We start from the raw sequence: 21,462 nt of genomic DNA, 5'->3' as shown, positions 1-21,462 counted from the left end.
ACTACTATGTGTTACTGCTACTCTTTACAAAAACACCCTAGTAGCAGAGTATTGCAGGAAGGAACTAACTATTACAACATGTGCATTACTACACAGAACATAAATGATCACAGATTATTGAATGAAACAGAATTTGGCTTTGCATAATGCCTTTTAAAATCACAATATGGCACATGGCTTTAGAAAGGTAAATAATCATATTAAGCAACAAAACCAGACAAACAAGATGTTAGCAAGTCTACCATCTCTGTGGTGGATGGCAGTACTTACACATGGAAGGTACCACTAATACTGTTAGGACCGTTTCAAAGCCCCTGAGCAGTCAGTGGAAATTTCAGTGCAAGATGAAAGTCATCCAGGATGACAGGCTGAACTTTTCCCAGCAAGAATTTACTGAGCTAGGGATGAACTAGCATGACGTCAGGAATGCAGACATCTGATGCAGCTACACAACAAGCCACTCAGATCCAAGCAGCATCCACTCCCATTCATGGAAAGTTTTATGTGAACTTTCTATCTATAAAATCAAAAGAGATGGCCAAAAGCACAGCATTTTTACAGTGCAGAAGTTTTTCCAATAGCCCACAAGGAACCTAAACCTTGTGGGGAGCCAGTTTCTGGGTTCTAGATTACACCCAAGACTTGAGGAACAGAACAGAAAGGCAGAAAGTACCCCAAGTCTTTTTAGCATTGACACTGGAGTTTTACTTCCATCAGCATTTCTTAAATACTTACAACTCAAAATCCTGCTGTTGTCTTACTTACTCAAGGCATAACTTACAACTCTGACATGCAGAGTATTCTTAGCAGCCTCTCTAACTTGAAGGCAAAACAAAACCAAAGATCAACAGGGTATTTCTGACATATCTATGCAACAAAGTTTTGCCAGCTTCCTTTATAAGTTGTATTTAAAGTTTAGGCAAACCCAAACAAGCAAAAAAACCCACAAACAAAAAACCAAAAAAGAGCTCTCTGTATGTTAGAAATTCAAAACAAATTTTACTCTTCTTTTTTTCCCCCCCTCCTTGAAAGAATAAGACCACTGTGTCTAACTATACGGGAGAGAACTAATCTGTGCCATTATCCACACTTTTTCAGTCATGAACTGGAAGCTACAGGTAACACAGCTTAGGGCTTTCTAAGCCATGGCAACAGAACTTGCAACTTCTGTGCTACCTCACACATTATATATATATATAGTACACCTGTTGAGCTGAATAGGTATACTTTAGAAAGCCAATTCAATTGTCTAAAACAGGAATTCCTAATAACAGGCAGAAAGTTTCCCAAAGTCCTCTGAATCACTAGTGCTGATCAGTAGTTTTTATTTCCTCACCTGCCTGCAGGAACAGAGATTGCTTACTCTGTTCTCACCACAAACTGAAATGGCTCCTAGCAGTGCCTGGGAGCATAATTAAAAAAAACCTGTGCCCCAGAGAAAGCTGCCGAGAAGCCTGAGTTAACTCAGAAGCGCACTCACAGCTTTTCCAACTGACAGCAATAGATGGGTTGCAGAGCAAGTTCAGAAAACATCAGATTTAAGGTGATGTTGGAAATTTTCTGGGATTTCATGAAGTTTTGCAAGCTTCTCCAAGCCAGCTGAACACAAGTTCAAAATGCAATCAACACAGAATAGAGAAGAATTTAAAACTGGTAAAAGTGTTTCTAGATGTGGTGGTATTGGTGAATCAAATAATTCCAATTGAATTTCATCACTGAAGTTTCAAAGGAACATGAAATGCTAATTTTTCCTTATTACCTGCTTTTATATCTTACCCAAAATAGACTCCATCCACTGGCCTTCTCTATGATCCTAGACCCCAATTTAGATGATCTCATTATCATCGCCAAAGAAGAAAGATATATTAAGAAAATGAAGCTATAGACTAATGTTACCTTATTAAAATCCTATTTACATAGAATTAACATAAACACAAGTTGGTAAACCATATGCTATCACATCTGTTCCTCTGTGTATTAATAACAAGCCTGTCCCCTATGGGGCTCTCCAATTAATATGTATTAGAATATATTACAAAGTATTTGGATTCTCTTGACAATATAATTTGTAGCTAGATTATTTGTAGGCTTCTAGCTTGGAATTATTGCTGTTGCACTATGCATTAGCTGCTGCTTCTACTGTGATTAAAGTACAACACCTGGCTCCGCTGATATTAAAACTTCATGGAACTCCGTCAATTTTCAAATACTTAGCTTGTTGCACTTTAAGTCTTTTCAGGCTAAAAGCATCAGAATATTTCAGTCCTTCCCCAACCACAGCATCATTTAGGAGCTTTGCTTACCAACTTTCAGGACACTTACTATAGGTGAAACACCAGCAGTGTTTAGTAATTCAGTTAAGAACAAAACAAAAACAAATAACAAACAAAACAAACAAAAGGAATTTGTAAATCTGAAACCTAAGAAGACATACCTATTCTATCTTAATAGTCAAACATTCTTGAAATATATGTTTACATTTTCCAATGAAATTAACAGATGCCTTCCTGCACTGAATAAAGCAGGTGTTTGTATTTGCTCTTGAAGATTACACTGCATCAAATAGCATAAATCAACTCCAGCTTCCTGGAAGCAGTATATGACTACTGCATTTCTGAACAACTGCCTCATTTTATACTCGCAACAAAAAAATCTCACTTCTTTATAGGAATGTTAGTGGATCATTACCATGAACTTCTCTGTTCAACACTATCCAAGGCAGAAGTTGCATTTTCACACTTGCTAGCATTAAGACAACCTGCAGTAGCCACAGAGACAGGCAAGGAAACCATGTCACCCAGAGCTTCCTTGCAAGGGGGACTGTGTTCCAACCATGGCCATATCTGTGAGAGCAGCTGCTTCACCAGTTGTATTGGAGGGAGAAGATTCTGCTAATACCAGCAATGGACTGTCCTCTCTCCACATCAGTTCCTGTCACTATTCTTGCTTCTGTTTGTTGCTTACAAGTAAATAATAAAAGAATATCAGACACATATGAAGGAATCTTGCACATTGGTATTCATGTCACACTTCTCTTACAGAGATAAGAATGCTTCTAGTTACTGCACTAAAATGAAATTGCCAAGACTAGAAGAATATTTTGGGTGACCAGAAAAGTCTTCTTGCCTCACTGTTTTTATGCTTACATTTATTTATTTTCTTTGATATACATAGTGTGACTGAAAAAAATGGCCACAAAGACATTTTCTAGGTCAGCTACAAGGTTTCTGCTTAGTTTTAAAAACTAAATGCCACAATAAGAAATCACAGATAATACATCTTTAGAACTACTGTGGCCTCTTCTTTGTAGAGAAAATACCACCCTCAATGGCTGCCCATCAAAGGCTACCCTCACAATAGCACTGAAAAATGCCTCTCCCATTTTAAAGGTTAATAAAAAAAAGCTGTAATGTGGGCAAGTTATTTAAAGAGCTAGACAAAACCAAAGTTAAACACAACACCTGTGAGTCTGTTCCAAGTATCCAGGCCACAGAGCCAGTACACTGTGCTCCAGGCAGCCATTTTCAAGTAAGAAGAGAGGAGGTTGGAGGTGGCACCAGCACAAAAGCGAGACAAGCAGTGCACCAGCCGCTGACAGGAGCCCAGATGCGTGCCCTGGGGTCACCACAGCATTCCCGCCAACTTTGCCAGCATTTCACCCAGCCATGAAAACCAGCCTCACCTCATAAGCTACCTGACACTTTCCTTTGTGGTTTGATCCTTCCCTGCTTATCCACCTCAGCTCCCTATTTAGTCATTTCTCATTAAATATCTTCCCAAATAAACCAAACATTACCGAACACATTATTGAAATTCACCAGGTTAGTCACACCTGTTGCTGTGAGGCTGTTCACAGCTGCCATCTCCCACAGCCTCACTGCGCCTCAGCCACACACCCCGGCTGCAAAGTGCAACAACCGTCCCAACACGTACCTGAGAACAGCCACTCGCTAACTGTACACCTTGAATTTGTTTACTAGAAACCAAAACTGCATAAGAAAATCCCAGCTCACTTCCTGAGAGTACCTTTTTAAACCAAGTCAAACACAAAGGAAGTACTAAAAACACCCACGTACCATCTTTGCCTTTTCTTTTTTCACCTGAGCAACAGGCAGCTACGAGAGTTCCCCAAATCAGCTCCAGCATTCCTGGACTATTTCAGGTTATTTCCTCAGCGAATATTATAACTCAGCAGTAACAAAACCATTGAAAAACCCAAGCTGTGGGCTGAAGGAAGCAACTGCAGCTCCCAGGCCCCTAAGAAAGGACGTCTGTGGGCCAGGAGGAGCAGACACGGCTGGTCCCCCACAGCTCAGCCTTCCCCGCTGCTGCCCTCACGTTCACAAGAGGACTTACAAACTGAGCCAGAGCTGATCCTCCTCACCTGAAGACAAGAACACTTCTGTTGATTCTCTACCAAGCTGGTTATATGAAGACATGCTCAGCTTAATTCTGAACACCTGCTGCTCACACTAATACAAAAACACTGTGCTTGTTGTACTTTCCGTCAAACACCTGTGGCTTGTTTGTTTTCCAGTAGAACACAGAGCTGGTTTAGCTTTTTCTTATGGTCTTTAAAGCAGTACAACAAAACATTACTGCAGATTTCTACTCTGAAGACAATTTTATAGTTGAACATCACTTTTGAGACTGACAATTATTTCTAAGTGAGAATTATGTTTAATTGTTGGTCTACTTTAGGGTTTACATTTCCAGCATATATTTTTTAAAAGTAATCCCAGAGATTTGAAATGCTCCAATTTTTAGTTAACCACAAAATGCTACAAATCAAAACCAACAGCTCTTATAGTATGCCTACACTGCGGTACATGTGCTACCTCTGTTTGCATCTGGGGAAACTGAGGCTCAGGGCAGTGGTGGGAATGGCATCCCCAGTGGAGAACCTGGAGACACGCTGCCATCCTAACCACCCACCACACATGCTCCTGAACATCCTGGGAAAGTTTTAAGATAGCTAGTGATAGACCCAGAAATATATACATATTTACTTTGTTTTTACTTTCATACATTTGGACCAACTTCTGCTCTGCCACATCTCACAGCTGAGTTTATATTAATGCCTCAATACCCAGTGAATAATTGCCTGATGGGTGTAGGGTTTCAAATGTAACTTATTCATAGATCCTGGCCTAATGCTTTTGAAGAAAAAAATGAGAACACTTGAGTTTTCCAAAAAGGAAAGTATTCAACAAGTCATTCTTTTAGTTTTTGCAGAACAATTAGAAACAATTAATGAAACCATCTTTACTGTCAATTCTTTTTGTCCTGCAGTTGTGTACTGTGCAAGAAACTAGGCATGAGCTAAGGAGCCAAGTGATGGCCAAGTGCAGCCTTTTTCTGTTTGAGCAGTATCCCAGGAGGGCTAAAACTTCCCTTAAGTCAAGCAAAGCAGAAACGGCACGTGTGATTTTAGGTGCTAGGCACTGGTTGCACCTTTTCTGGCATCAGAGGAGCATTAAAAGGAGAGGAAGAAATACAAAATGAAACAGTCCGGAGATTGTTCCACACTGTGTCTTCTTCGTTAAGCTTGAATCCACATAATTTTATTTTCAGGCTCATACAAGTTTCTGCCTGGCACTCTACTAAAAGCTGCAGTGGTGCACTGCAGGATATGGTGTATACTGAGACATCTTCTGGAATGAAAAACAGCCTTAAAAATAAAAGATCAACATAAATGTTACCTGGTGTTAAGCAGTACAGTAGGAATTGCAATATTCAAAAAGCAAATCAGTTCAGCAGTATGGGGTTAGAATCCACGCAGACAGCATTTTAACTGATTTTTAATTTTGAACTGCAACTATTATTCTGTTTTATTACATACATTATGTAAGGTCCCATTATGGAACACATTGGTGTATAAGGCACTATAGAAACATATAAGCTCTAGACCTTCCCATGTGCAATTTCATCACTCCTGCAAAATTTCCTTCAGTTTTGCATATTCATTATTTGAGTTTTCATGGTATTAGGTTCTGAAGTGTTTCATTAATTTTCAACTTAGACGCAGTATATATAGTGATTTTTTTTCCAGCCAAAGACAACTAGATCTGATCAAGAGTAATTCTACTGAGCCCTGAGGTTCAAAGTAGTGATCATGAAGGGTCTCTCAGTTATAGACCAGTGACCCTTTTGAACAGTATCCACATATAATTAATATAAGTATGTCTTAATAAACCATATGCTCATTCAGCTGTTCTCTGCTGTATTAATAACAAGGCTGTCCCCTAAGGGACTCCAAAATAAATGTATTTTAGGCATATGTACCCTAATAACCAGAAGGTAACACAGTTGTACTTGACTTACTTTGGAGAAGTATTTAATAGAGCATTATTTTAATGACTTTAACAAAACATATGTGCCTGTCAGCTCAAAAGTGCACTTTATGGGATTGAGGATAAACCGAATATTGGGATAACAAGCCTGCACTAATGCCATTCCTTTCCATTACATATTAATAACAAATGGGATTCATGATAACATGCATCTAATACTGGTACAAGTACTCCTACCTCATAACAAGGGAAAGTGACTATAAGGCAAAGTGCAGCATAACAAAACCTCTGAATACATCAAATCATCTCAGATCACATTTGCTGTTGCTCATTCCCTTATGACATGGACTACAACAGAGTATTGCTCTTCATAGCATTAAAGTAGGCAACTCTATTTAAATAAAATAATCAACATTATCTCACACAAACATTCCGCTGACTGGAGTGATCTGAAATTTTCAATCACTTTTTTTTTTTCTTTCTAGTTGAAGAATACTGATTCACCACAAACAATTTATTATAAATCATCTGAGCTCACCCACCCTTCTGAAAGAAAAAGTGGCAGATATAAGTTCTGATCAAAATCCTGGAGTGACAGGAGCCATGTCCAAGTAGAAAACAGACAAATATTAACTGGAATAAAAATTCCTGCTTGTGTCTCTCACCTTCCAATTGAAGGTCTGATTGCTGGTCTTTTTTCTTTCCTAAGACAGATCTAATTTTTCACAGAAAGATTCAAAAGAGATTAGACTGGTCACAGTGTGATTTTTTAAAATCTGAATATATTTTTGTGGGACAGAAAAAAGGCATTAGTTAGAAAATTAAATTATACTGCTCAATACCTTTTCAGTGCGTCCAAAACTTTTAACGTTTCATCCCAGAACTAGGGGCTCCAATTCAGTTGGTCATACTTGCAAATTCAACTGTCTGTTCTGACAGAAAATTTCAGCATTTTCTCCAATCAATATGTATTTTCAGCTATAACATCCAAACATTGCACAAGACAGGAAAACTGTCAGTTGACCTGAAGCCAGTGGAAGCTTCGTCATTGTCTTGAGTGGGTCAGTTTTAGCCTCCCCCAAACAGCTTGATCTGTATCCCCAGTATAGAGAAATGTCTCTCATCTCTCTCTTCCAGTCTCATCTTTAGCAGAGCAACAGTTCCATACACTTGGTATTTTAAGTCATTTTAATGTGTGACTGAAGCTGTTTTTGGAGGGGCTGAGGGGAGCTGTTCCATCCCCATGTATTCCCACGAGACAGGAAACTGAGCAAAGCATTTCTCAGTGTCACATCTTTTTCCTACTGGCTAAAAAGGATGGCGAAAAAAAGGCATTTGCCTTTTTATTTGCTAAACTCCATTACCACTTGCTACCTGCACACCTACTCCTTCCTTCCAGAGTCTCCTCTATGTCCATAATAAGGTTCCGTATCAGCTATCTTGTGTACAATACACCTGGGTGAATAATTCCTGAATAACTTTCTCGTACACTGTTTTCAACAAATACCTTCTCTTCCCCTCTGTGTGCACATTCACCCTGTGTCAGTTTTAAGTACAGACAAAATACTCTCTTTTTTTTCCCCCTGACTTTACTCCTGTGTATAATGACCACGGGTGCCCTGAGTAATGGGGAAACCATATGAATACTGGAGGCACCCCAAATAATAGACTCACATTAGATCAAACTTGCAATTATCATTCTACCCCTTACACAACCCTGCATAATATGATATAGCTTACAACAAAGCTCAAAGTTACAGCTCCAGTTTTCTGAGCAGATGTGATTCCCCACCTTACAAGATCCACTGATAGTTAACAATACTCTTGTCATTTTGAATCAGATAAAAAGCAGCTGTTCTTTAAGTGTTCATTTCAAAAAATACAAACTGTTCTGCCACAAAAGGTAATTAACTGTTAAAAGGGGAATATTGAGAGCAGTTCTCCAGATAAAATGCTTTTGTTGATCATTAATTTATAACAATAAGTCGCAAACTTCAGAAGTGGATACAAGAGTCATACAATAATGAAGCCTAAATATTCTGATCAAAACAACTACGGCACGGTAAACATCTCCACTGAGCTAAGTTAGCTGAATTGAAATGTCTGGTCTCAATTGCTTGTTGCTGTGTTGCGCTTTCACCAGCTGACACAAGGAAACTTCTTTTCCTGACAAAAGACAAAACATTTCTGCCAGCTGAGGTGACATTGTGTTCATTCAGTAATGGTACAAGGCCCTGAGGTTCTTTGGCAAGAAAGATAACAAAGAGAATCCTCATTAACTAACTGCAGAAGAATGAAGGTCAACCCACAGAGAGAATTTCATGCTTACATGTCAGTTAGAACATTTGTTCTTCATTAATTCTTTAAACCCAAGCTGGGATATCATCTAGCAGCATTTTAATGTCCTGTACTCCATCAGAAATAACTCTTTGGATGTTGTTTTCTTTGTACGATGCTTAAGAGGTCGTTTTTATAAGCACTTGACTTCACATCATTGGGCACTAATAATGTTTTAGGATTGCTACAAGACTGGATGTAGTACAGGTAATAATAGTTTGGGTATTTCAAGATGAAATAAATGAAGACTGCCATGGTATATTCCAAGAAACTCACTGTAGGGACACATAAAAATACTACCGCTATTATTTATGTTTGTGCACTAGTTTGTTATGTTTCCATTTTTAAGTGCTTTGTGGTGAATCAAAACATCCTATTTCTGTCAAGAATATATTCCCCATAGAGTAGTATAATTTTATGCAAGACACTGTATTTTCAAATATGCATTAGTGAGTACTACTAGCAAAAACAAAGCTGAAATATTCTTCATTGTTTCATATAATACTCACAAATTTTTATTTTGTGTAAAGTTACAAAGAATTTCATGATTCCTTAATTGCCACATTTTTAAATCATGTGTTCATATGGGCAACATCCACTTGGAAAATACTTAAATATGAAAGTTAAATGAGACTCATATTTCCAAATCCATGGAATCCGGATTAGCCTGGATGTACTTTCCCCCTGCCCCATCTCAAGATGCTTCTTTAACAGTAGGTAGAATGGCTTCCTCCAACCCACACTAATTTATGGAACCTTGAAAAACTACGACTCCTTTTGACTCATCATGTGGCTACTGCTAACTCAATTACAATCTTCTTAATTTTCTTTTAATTAAGGTAACATAGTCATATTTGTATAGTAACATAATATTTCTGATTGGCTATTTCAGACACAGACAGATAAACAGGTTAATACATGGGTGAGTGAACCCTAACATTTTCTAGGATCAGCAACTTTATCGTGATGATTCCAAGTACATTTGTCATGGTTTCAGATGCCTGTCTGTCAGGGCACAGCTTTTTAACTTCTAAGACTTTAAAATACATCATTTGGTCCACCACAATGCAACTTGCTCAGAGTTTCTATATGTAGCTTTGGCTTCCCATTCTGTATCCATACCCTTGCTTTGTGTAGTTATAATAAATCTTCACAGAGACAATTATAAACATTTAGGTGATTTAAATCTGGCATTCTTTTGAAGCATACTCTGAAACACACCCCTAAAAAGCTAGTCTACGATGACAGCCAGATCTTTGTTTTCTTATACTTCGCCAAAAAAGATCACCCACATGTCAGCTTGTGGAATAATCTTCCCCATTTTTCCCTTCCTTTGATGGTGACAACAAATCCCCAAAACTGATGGCATTCCAGCTAACTTCTCATAGAAGTAAGCAAAAATAAAGTACATTATAAATATATATATTTTTTTTTTTAATTTTTTTTTTTTTTTAATGGACACCCTTTTAAAGTTTTTATTCTGCTTCCTGTGATTAGGGTTTGAGAGCATTCTGCATAAAATGAGGTGTTAAATGTGAAAGCTGGGAAGACTTCATGCAGTACATGAGAATGAAGAAAGACCTTCATCTGCTCCTACTCAAAAGGTCAGAAGATTCCACCTGTACAGCAACACTGTCAAAACAGTATCAATGCATCCAGCTATAATGGTTGACTGAGTTGAAGCAGCTAATTCCCATACTTTCCATGCCATCAGTCCTGGTAACCACCATGTAGAAGACAGTAACACCCTAAATCTTTGCAGCTCTTTGTAATTTTGCTCTCTCTCTGTGCCATGTGACTATTCCACTTATGGTTTTATTTTAATTTGCTTATTGCAATTAGAGGTATCAGAGAGATTTCAGGAGAGGAAACTGCCAAATAGTTACTGCTTTATGCATAGCAAAAGAACCTGCATCAAACAGCAAGGCTTATTCTAGAACCAGGTTAGTTCTAAAGCAGTTCATTGCAACTCCAAATGTTTTGTCCTTGCAGTGTCACATATTATTAGTTTTATTGGTCTTCTCTGGATTCCTATTAGGAGAATAAAAAAGTAAAAAGATATTGGAGATGTGACTGAAAAGCATGAATATTTTAGCTGACTGTCCTGTTATTGTTTCTTCCAAACCCTCAGTGAGTTATCTTTAATCTCCCTTTTATCTGATACCATCCTGATATAAATATATTATTCAATGACCACTGTGCAAATAAAGAAGCACTTTCATTTTTCAGAAAACTTCTGTTCATTTGTTTTGGCTTTAAACTCCAGGTGACGTTAGACTACTAGATCAGCACAGAACCCCAGTGCTGTCTGCACAATGTCAGGAGACATCCTGCATCAGAGAAGCCTGACTGACCCGCACACTGTCTAATCTAACATTGAGAAAAAAGTGTAACATTCTTTGCCTACATTTTCAAATTAGAAATCTGGCAGTAGTGAATGATATAATAAGAAAACAGAGAAATAAAATTTTGAAATACCAAGACACTGAGGGGTCTGAAACAAAACAGACCTCAAATTGAATTCAACTCCGTTGTTCTAATCGAAACAAATACTGAAGCAAACTGTCTATTTGTGTCCTGGATCACAAAGCAGGCTGTAGCCCTGAGTAGGCTTATCTAGTTGGCTTTTAAACTGTTCCCATCCAACCTTGTCCACTACAAAATCCTCGGTCCAATACCCTTGATTCCGCTGTCAGGCAACGCTGTGAACCTGACATTTTTTCCACGCTCCTGTGCACCCGTAGAGCTCTGATGTCTGTTCCTCAGTCAGGCAGCCCAGCAGACAATTGCTCTTCTCCTTCACATCTCCTTTTTATTAGGAAGGCAGCAAATTCTAAGCTATCCTTTCCCTTCCCAAACTTGTAATGATTGGCTTGAAAGGAGAGCCACCCTGTCACATCTACTGCACAACAAGGCACCTGACACAGTCCTAAAAAGAACAGCAGCGTCCTGTGCGTTCCCTTGCCTAGACACCAAGGGTACAGCTGTTCTACCTCAGCCTTCTGCTCTCCTGCTGCCGAGGTCTCCACTGCAGGGGCAGCCTTGCTTTGGGCAGTTGCTGTTTCAGATGTAAATGGCTCCAGCACCCTATTGAAGAACATGTCAGATCTGAGTCCTCACTGTTCTGTCATAGTCTCCTGGGCTATGCTAAGTAAACCAAGAAACATAAACGGTAGAATAAAATTACCCCTAGACTTAGGTAGTATGTCCATCTTACCTGGCTATTATATATTCCTTAAATCTCTGTATAGTAAAAATGATATATGCAAAAATCTCTCACATGTATACTAATTTACGAAAAGAAAACCATAACAGAGTTCATAATTTAGAAAAAGGCCTATTCTGTTCTAGCTTTGTTTCTTTATGCCAGTCTAATGTGGATCAACAAAATGGCTTCACAGAGGGGAAAATCCTTACCTAGTAGGTAGATAGGTAGATGAGACACAGACGATTGTCTACAGCACAGATAGAGAAGCTTCCTTAATTTTTTCTCTTGTGCTTGCATGGTTTAGAGAACAGGATTTGGTTCTCCCTCTTCTCTGCTGAAAAATTATGAAGTAACGTGTGCTCTACTTAGCAAATGGTGCAATTTCCTCTTTCACTTTTATTCATTTATTTATTTTATAATGAAGAGAGAGCTCTCAGAATGAATGAGCAATTACCCAGCACCTTCCTCTGGGATCTCTCTGAAAGTAAGGAACAGAAGCACTCAAACATGATTCCAATCCACCTTTGCTATCATCCAGTGGTAGAGTCAATTTGAAAAGCTGCTGACATATCCAAAGGTCTCACAGGCGCTGGCATGAGTTAACGATGTTAATGCTTTCCTAATCAAAGTGAAAGACACAAAGTTCCTATTGAACACACCCAGCAATTGCTAACAAATTATAAATACATGTGAGAAGTTCACAGTTCTCCCCTTAAAGTTTATAAAAAATAAACACTTCTAAAGATGACCTGAATAACCTGAAATTTCTGTAACAAGGTTGCTGAACTCAACTGTGTAAATGTCAAATTTTAATGTACCTTGGACTAGTTTTCCACCAATGTCAGATGAAATTGATGGGTTTAGATCACTTGATCTGAATTTAAATGATAGCAAGCAAAGTGGGTTTTCTTGCATTTTTATTTTGTGGGGATATATTGAAACACGACATTACAAAAGCAAGTTAAAAGATGTGAGATAACATTCATTCAGTTACAGGAAAGTATACAGGTTACCTCTGAACCAATAATTTTCTGAATCTTATCCTGCTATTGCACACCTACTGCAAAACACAAACCTTTCAGCAGTGAAAAATAATTCCTTTTCTTCTCCTGTAAAAAATGTTAGTGGAAATAACATTCTTTTCTTATTTTCTTAGATTATAAATGATAGCAACTACATAGAATACAAAAAGTCGTCTTAAAATATCACAGCCTTTAATGTTTTATCACTGGTTGGGAGGTTATATATTGAGTTAAGAGAAGTGATTATTCAATATATGGAGCCAAGTTCTCGATTACCTTGCCCTTTTGATAAAACTTGACAAAGGAGGTTTGAAATACCGCCATCCAAATCTACTATAGTTTACAACTTCCTTTTAGTGGCTAAAGAGGAGAGTAAGTATCAGTTCTACTTCACATACATTTAAATATATTGGAGAAACACATTTAAAGCTTTAGAAAATCCTAATCAACATGAAACCTTCTTGTGTTTTTGGAAAAAACATTTTTTTTTTCCTCTTCCATCAATCTAAGTCTATTTATTTAGAAATTACTAGGTTATTAGAACTGTTATCATGTCTCATGCATTTAATTTTCAATCTGCATTACATTTAGATATCCTAGTGACAGAGAAAGAGGTGGATGGTTCCAATTCCATAGCTTCCAGTTCTGCAAAATGAATCTCAGTGTGAAAAATTAAGATTAATGGGCTTCATAATCCTTTTGTTCTGCTAAAGCCAGTTTGAATAAAAGGAAAAAAAAAAAGAGTTCAGATATGAAAACAACTTTGATATCTTTGGAGAAAAATAAGTATTGTACATAACTGTGAGCTCGTGCACAAATTGCTATTTTATTTTCTCTCATGCCTGTGTGAAGCGTCATTACAAAATGCATACTGGATCTCACAGTGTTCTCTTTCCCACTGTTAGCTATACGGGGTGCAGAAAAAGGTCTAAAGAACATGAAGCGTAGAGTAGCTGACTGCCACTCTGGGCCTGTGATTTTAAGAATTCCATGTACATGTTCATTATTCAACAGGTAATTTATCTCCTTAACTGAAGGATGTAACAGTTTAGCTTGGGATAGATGCAGTAATTGTGACGTCTAATTGCCTGCCTGGCCCCTCTCTGAGGTACTTAATCTGGTTGATTTGTAGCTATTTAAGAGCTACATGTAAAGAGTTTTGCTTTTGGATGAGCTTAGCATCTAAAGATAATTGTAGCTGCTACAGGAACAGCTGAGACTTCCCTGCACTGGAGAAGGAAGATCTAAGAGAGACCAGAGGTGAGACCATTGTCCCAGAACTAAGCCATCCCCATCATCTCTCAGCACCATTGAACTGCTGGCAACTATAATGTGCACAAGTTTGGGCCTTTTCTTTCTTCTGAGATAAAATTAATTCTACTGTATGACACAAAAGTGGCATTTGATCAAATGTAATCTGAATTAAAACTGCTGCAAAACTAGTTGTATAATATTTAATGTATAATTCTGACAGCTTTTAAAGGGATAAAAATAGAACTAAATTAGCTTAAACTAAAGAGTATTTTCTTCCTTACTGGCTGAAAATTACTGCACTAGCATTTGGGGTTTTTTTCAGTCTTAAGTTGTGAAGTTTCTTCGAGCCTAGTCCTGCTTCATAGAAGACCAGGCACATTTTAAATTCTTCAATACAGGATAAAGGAGAGTGCAGGTGATATGAAATAAAGTATTTCATACCTACTCAGCTTCTTGTAGCTTCTCCAGACCAATGATCTTAAATTAACAAAGTGATTGCTTGAGAATAGCCCTATGCCACAACGCTGACCACGTCCAGCCCCGATCCAGTGGAACCACTTTCTTACTGCTACTAAGTCCATATATTTTATCATTCACCTTTGCTTTAACTTTGCCGCTGTACCTGTTGTCATGCTGACCTAGCATGCTGAACACTACCCTCCAATAATTAACTGGAGTATGTGACACAGTACAAATGAACGTGGTATTAGACTACATTAGGTAGGAAATACTGCAGTGTCATCTGTTCCCTGCAATCTTGTAAAATCTCACTTCCCCTTCTAGTAAAATACTATTGAACCCATAATGTGCACTAAGTATAATTTAGATTTCTGAGACTGCTGGCTGAGCACCAGCCCATGAGAAAGATAAATATTTTACTATTTCCAGCATCTGGCACTAGCAAAACTTTTATTTTAAATTTGTGTCATGTGATTTGACATTACCCCAGATATCCTGCTGTAACCAGATGTTTCACTTTGTAATAAAAGCAGAATTTGATAATGCAGTTTTTAAAACTTACAAGAGGTGCTGTGCTGTGCCAACTTGGAGACAGCCTGACCTCGTCTTCAGTCCCCTTTGTAATCATTTCGTACCAGTCATTTAGGCCAGCATGGTGACAGCACAAAATGAATATTTGTATATACATAAATACACACCAATAGTAGCAGAAAAGAACTGACTTAAGGCTCTTTACTTTGCCAGTAAGGAGTCACTTGTTACACTAACTATAGGTTCATTGTATAACTTGGACAAATTACCTATTTTTTTAACTCAGTTCCTTACTTGCATAGCAGAGAAAATAATTTGTTTCTTTTCTTTGCCAATTTAACTTTGAACTCTTTGTAAGGTAACGCTCACCCACTATGAATACACAGAAATGCTTTTAGAAACTACTGTAGCACAAATAAAATAACAGCACTGACCAGACAGTAGTAAAATAATTCTGGTAAAGGCTGGGCAGAGGCACGAGGAGGCCCCCAAGTCCATTTTATCCTGCAGGGAAAGCTCAGATAGCTCTTAGACACTACTTCTTTGGAAAAGTGCAAAGCTTAACCTATTAATCAGAGTCATTCACTGTGTCTACTAGCCTCGGTGCAATATAATGTGTGCCAAATAATTAACATTTACTTGTAACATGTATTCAGACACGATATGTACTTACTATATATGAACCATGTAGAAAAAATTGAGACAATTAAACAGCCTCCCAAATTTATTTTGAAGATTATAAAAGGCCTTACAAAATCAAACACTTGATCCAGGGCTCTGTAATAGCAGAGATAAATTACGAAAGCTTTTGGCCTCACAAACCATGATTATGATATCTAATAGAATCAGACCCAATGGCTGATGAACTCCTCAGGATAAAAAAAATACCACAAATTCAAAGAAATGTCAATAGTAATGAAAAATTATTAAAGTAAACTAAGACACAATCTAGTATAACACAGATGTAGAATTATATTCTCATAGACAGATTTATTTTTAAAGTTTTCCAGGAGGCATCAGTGGATCAATAAAAAGCAGAATTAATCCCTAAAACACTGGGAAATGTGAAGCTCGGGCTTTCATTTATCTTGCACTCATGGTGTTGCACCACGTAGCTCAGGGATCCGACAGCACTGTGTGGTACTGCTGCTGCGCCATCTGTGCAGCAAATGCACACCTAAACTCCAGGGAAATGCTGCAGGAATGGAGGGGAATTTGTAACTCACTGTTTCTTTTTAAATATTTTATGGAATCTCACTGCTGACCCAACATTAAAATATTGCTGAATATTGAACAGTAAATGTTTGGAAATAACATTGGCTTTGTGAATCCATATGATATGAAACCCTACTTTGGAGATCACTGGTGCTTTGGCACTCACAGAATGAGACCCAAATTTTATCTGTCACGTTCTTATATAGACAGTGTGTTGAATTTATTTAAATTTGCAGTACTCTGATTTTGGAGAGAAAATACAATTCAAAGTGGAAAAATAGCCTTGTAATACTCTGGAAGAGATGCTTTTAATATCAGACACCAATGAGGAAGACACTCAGAAAAACAGGAAAAACCAAAGCACTGAACCTAGTATCTGACAGAGGATACTTCACATAACATAATATTTCATGAAAATGTAAAAGTATTTGCTCTTTTGACAAAAACACTCTCCATCTGACTGAAGTTTTGCCCAATTAAGAATAATTTACTTAATTAGTATGAACAGATTCCCTGGAAGTTTCAATTCCATGTGATTTTCTTTGCAATTGTCCTGCTAAATTCCTTATATTAATAGCAAGCTTAAAGCTGAAATTGATATTTGCTATTTCCATGGGTAGCAAATAGCAATTTAGTTATTCTCTCATTTTTAAATAAAAATAAATTTCCTACATACTTATTCATAAATAAAAGCTACTTATTTCTAACCACCTTTTCAGTGCTACAAAAGTAAGTATCCCATTCACAGAATAATTATTTTAGGAAATTAAACTGGTCTTTTATCATCACACAGACAGTGTTCTATTCACTGTGAAGCTCAAGATTAAGAAAAGACAACAAACATGTTTTTGTTTCGAGCCTACAATGATCATATGGACATGATTGGCTAGAACTTCATAGGAAGAATAGATGAGAACAACAGCAAGAAGGACCCTGAAGAAGCACTGGGGCTCTCTACCTGCTTGTTCTGATGATGATATTTGGTTTTAGTAGGTGTTTTTAATCAGATTGTAAAGCTGACATACATCTGTGTTTTCAAACTCACCTCCTGTTGGAAGAAAAGGTTCTACCATGAAAATAAAGTGCCTAATCTCCACTAAGCTTAAACAATAAATGGCAAAACAGTCAGAAAAATAAAAAGTGGTCCCCTGATAAGTTTCAATCAATACACAGCCATAACAAAAAGTTAGAACACAATTATTCTTGTCCACGAATCCAAAATATGCTCTAAGTCCATCAGGAACTCACAAGTTTTCTCCTTTTCTGAGAACATTGCTTCCAACAGTTTCCTCTCTGAGGATTTCCACTCTGTTTTTTCCATTACCACTCAGAGTTTACGTTAACTCAATCTACCTCCTACCTACAAAAAGCTAATTACTGATCTCAGTTAAGACCACAAGCAGCGCTTTCACATTAACCAGGCACCATAAATATCAAGGGAAAACATCTTCTCCAGATGGTTGGCGGGTTATCTCTACACAACCTGTTCAGCATTTGTTCACTTACAAAGACTTTAAAGACTTTAACTTTAAAAAATATAGATAACCTATTACACATGAAGCTGTAGGCACTATACATGCACTACATTAATTCAGTTACTCTAGGACAACTCAGCATAACTCCATGGGTCTCACCACTTTACACTTACCTTCTATGCATTTTCAGAAGGCTCTACAATGATTTTTCAAAGGTAAGTATATGCGTCCTTTAGAGGGATGGAGCTGAGTACCCAACATGAATCCATTGAAAGCCACTGGTAATTAGTAAAAATACTTCACACAGCATGAGTAAGTTTCTTTTAATTAAAAAACAAACAAAAAAACCCCACCACATAAAACCCACAAAACAACAAACAAACAAACAATCCTGTGCTTGTGAGTTTGTGGAAATTCTGTGGCATCCGTTACAAATTCAATATCTATTTCTTGACTCAAAGCTGTAAATGAAGAACAAGTCACTGACATATGCTTTCTTCTCTCCAGAAGGATATAACAAGGAAAACAGTGTTATTAAGAAAACCATGGGTTTTCCTCCTACTGCATAATCTGGCCAAGTACTTTACTTTAGTCCGAAATAAATTTCATGCCTGATCTGAATGAATTCCTTGAACAGATGGGAAAAAACCCAACCCTCAAACAACCCTCCTGCAGCAGAGTAATCCGAGGTCTCTGAATGGGAAGACAGGGAACCATCATGTAAATTTCTAAGCGACTATACACACATAAATACATAACAGGGACACAGTTTCTTCCATTTGCTCCGGTGTATTTCTTCAAGGTGAGAGCTTTGCAAGACAGTCACTTCATCATTTTCCTGTGCGTACAGCACCTGTTTGTCAATGAGTGCCTTCAGGTTCTAAAGAAGAGATAGATTATGAATAAACTAACTCTTGCTTTCATGTGCAGCATAAATAAGAGAGTGTGTGGGAAAAAGAATGAGTATTTCATGGAAAACATGCTGAAATTGGACGGAGAACTCAGAAATGCCCACTCCTTCTTGCCAGGGTGGATGGCATAGGCATAACTAGTTTGACTTCAATTCGATGAAACCCATATTTTTAAATAATGTTTCACAGTGCAAAAACATATTTAAATCACCTTTCAAGATAGTTCAGACTCACAGGGGAATGAATACTATATATCACATTGTCAGTAGTAATTCAGTCAGTAATTTCACTTCTATTTACACCTGTGTGACAAAAACAGTGTCACCCACACACACTCATACTTGACATAGACAAACAGGTTCTGATGGTTTCTAAATCATGCAACAATAACCCACCACGAAATGGTGTATTTCTCTCATTGCCAGCTGTAGGCGCACATGCACTGACATTCATTGACACTTCATGACTACCAGTGACACTTGGTGGCACCCAGACCTCTTGGCCTGGCTTCACACTCAAGGATTCTCAGAGCCATCTGCAGGAGATAGTTTCTTCTGGGTTTGTCATGTGGAGATCTGGTTTCCTATCTTGGCATTTTATCTATTTTACTTAGCTCTAATTATCAGAAAACTGTGAAATATATGTTTTGTGTGTTCCCAAATATAATTGTTAACACTAGACAGCCATGGTTGCCAAAACTGCTGAGCATAAATGTTCAGATAAAACATTTATTTGGCAAAAAAAGGCATACTAAGCCATTGCAGAATGTTTCAAAAATGATTTTCATTTTACCAGATTTGGAGGGGAATCCTCTGAATTTTCTTAAAAAAATAGTTTTCGAGAAAAGATACTTCAAATTTCTTTCTTTGTTTTTATTGTGGTTTTTTGTTGTGTGCTTTTTGTATGTTTTTAATAACACTTTTTAAATGCAAAAGTTAATTTTAAAGTAAATATTTGCCATATCACTTAATGATCTGTCATTTTAAAAATATATTTTAGCCAGCCAAAATCAAAAGAAAATAAACCAATTAATTCTAGTATTTTGAATCAATCTCAATGTTCTGTTAAATCTGAAACACCTCCCAAAATTATTTTTGGTAGGAAACAAGCCAAGAAATCGATTATTTACCTACTTGCAATCATGATTTTTTAATCATCATCACAATGCAATCATTCGCGTATCTTCTCTTTTGTCAGGAAATTCATTAGGAACAATTAGAATCAGTCATGACTGAACAGCAAGGTACCAGGTAGCGCAAAGGCAGTAGTGACCACTTTTGAGGATGCCTCTGAATTCTTAAAGCAAGATTGCTACCAAAAACATCCACTATACAACCCACAAATTATTTTTGGTCTGTTGCCCATTTTATGAATGGTCTATTCTTCTGTTTTTATTAATATTGTTGACTAGCTACAACAGGTGACATTTTTATCCCCTTAGGCTGTCCATTATCCAAATGAAGGGCCATCTGGAAAGGGATTCTGTTCACTGAAAAATGTGACAGAGCTGATGGCTTTTTAACTGCAAGTCATCTATGATTGCTGGTAAACACTGAAAATTAGCATTGATCCTCCTCAAATGAAAAAAAACCAACAACAATAATGTACTTCAGACAGGCTTATGAAAACACCTTCTTGGCAGATGTGCATGCTAATTAATAATTGTAGATGGCAACCCTTCCTCATTTTTGTAAATTAATGCCAGTTGAATTCTCTAAAACAAATAAACATGACTACAGATGGGGCAGCTACTTGTATATGCCCAACACAGCATATGTAGATTTGGAAATGAGGAGGGCCTGAAGCCTCTGTCATCGTACAAACAGGTACTAGACAAGCATCACAATCGTAACCTGCCACACTCAGAAAATCAGATACTTTGTCCTTTTGCTCACCAGGTTACATTCTGGGAGGGTTTCCAAAGCTGGAGGTAGATGCCACATTGCCTTTTGTTTTGAGGCACTGAGTGCAGAGGCTGTGGCTGGGCTGGAGTCAGGACGCAACCACACATGCAGGTGCAGGGTAACACTGCCACCATTTGGGTAACAATCGCCCTCAAAATTGTAAGAGGAGTTATAATAGAAAATTTTAAATATACTCCACTCATCTGTCTTCCAGCAGCACTGTGTTTTCTGTCTATGGTGATGAATGCACCTCTCTAATGAATATACCTGCCAAAACCAACCGGGAACAGCTCTTTGACTTGGATCAAATTGAACCAGGCTCTCTAAGATGATACCAGCAAAAACTCAGATAGGGTCTGACGCATCCTGACAAAGTTGTAACCCTCTATGAACAGAAGCATTTACGATTGTGAGCATCAGAAAATAGTTTCATAGTTTCAAATAACCTCTGAACTGAGACATTATAAACATGTGATGACCAAACTGCTCAACATTTCATAATTAAAAAACATTTCTTCCACTTTAATTGGACACTAGCTCAACTGTTGAGCCATTGACAGAAAATGTGTTTTGGGGGATTTATTTTTTTGTGGCACCTGAGAGCAGAACTGCAATACTCGTTGTTTACTGAAGTACCTTTATGCTGGCACTGAAAATATATAGAAAAAATTCTTCAACTCAAAAGACATCAAGAGTATAATTATCTTAGGAAAATCATACGCATCAGAATGTACAATGACACCAGGACTGACCTCTCCTGATTTACTTCTGCCTGCTTTCTCATATTGGAAACCATCTATATCATTCTTCTTGTATCTGGTGCCATCTTAGTGAATGCTTGAAGAGCAAATTC

This window comes from Nesoenas mayeri (genome assembly GCF_963082525.1).
Source record: "Nesoenas mayeri genome assembly, chromosome: 14".
Lineage (NCBI taxonomy): Eukaryota > Metazoa > Chordata > Aves > Columbiformes > Columbidae > Nesoenas > Nesoenas mayeri.
This window is presented reverse-complemented; position numbering follows the sequence as displayed.